General features: G+C 79.0%; 2 protein-coding genes across 3 annotated transcripts in view; one reads left to right on the forward strand and one right to left on the reverse strand.

The window, feature by feature from the left end:
• The window catches only part of DAP3 (death associated protein 3), a 15,545-nt gene extending 15,318 nt beyond the window's left edge, over positions 1 to 227 (reverse strand). Inside the window, exon 1 of the mRNA XM_010564005.1 lies at positions 96 to 227. The gene's annotated coding sequence lies outside the window, so the exon portion shown is untranslated. The remainder of the gene's footprint in view (positions 1 to 95) is intronic.
• A 186-nt stretch (positions 228 to 413) lies between these two features.
• Positions 414 to 523, forward strand: part of ASH1L (ash1 (absent, small, or homeotic)-like (Drosophila)) — a 61,772-nt gene continuing 61,662 nt past the window's right edge. For both annotated transcript variants that reach the window (XM_010564009.1, XM_010564010.1), the window contains exon 1: positions 414 to 501. The gene's annotated coding sequence lies outside the window, so the exon portion shown is untranslated. The remainder of the gene's footprint in view (positions 502 to 523) is intronic.

The following is a 523-nucleotide window of genomic DNA, read 5'->3' on the forward strand; positions in this document are numbered from 1 at the left end:
CAAGCAAGCGGCCGACCTGCGCGGGCTCCGGTCGCCGCCGTGCGATCCCCCCCCCTCCTTTCCCCCGGGCCGGCGCTGCGCGCCTCGGCACTCACCGCTGGCGGCGGGCCCGCCCCGCTGACAGAATCCGCCGCGCGAGAGGCCCCGGGTGACGCGAGGCTGCTACGGGTCCCGGGCAGGGACAGGAGGCGCGGGAGGGGATGACGCGGATCCCGCCCACCGCTGGGCTAACGGCGCCCTCTCTCGGCGGGGGCGGGGCTAGCCCGGAGGGGTGTGGCCAGGAGAGGGCGTGGCCGGGCGCGGGGAAGGCGGGGCGCCGGGCGCTCGCTCGCGGTGGAGCAGGAGCCGCCGCCATTTTGGTTTCGCTGCCTTGGCTCGGAGCAGGGCCGAAGCGGCGGCCGGTCGGTCCGGGTCCCGCCCTGGCCCCGTCCGCGCGGGCGGCCGGGAAGATGCGGCGCGGAGGAGCCCGTCCTCGGCCCCGGCCGTGTTGTCGCTGACACGGTGAGGAGCGGGCGGGCGGGCG

This window comes from Haliaeetus leucocephalus, unplaced genomic scaffold, assembly GCF_000737465.1.
Source record: "Haliaeetus leucocephalus isolate CR32 unplaced genomic scaffold, Haliaeetus_leucocephalus-4.0 Scaffold175, whole genome shotgun sequence".
Lineage (NCBI taxonomy): Eukaryota > Metazoa > Chordata > Aves > Accipitriformes > Accipitridae > Haliaeetus > Haliaeetus leucocephalus.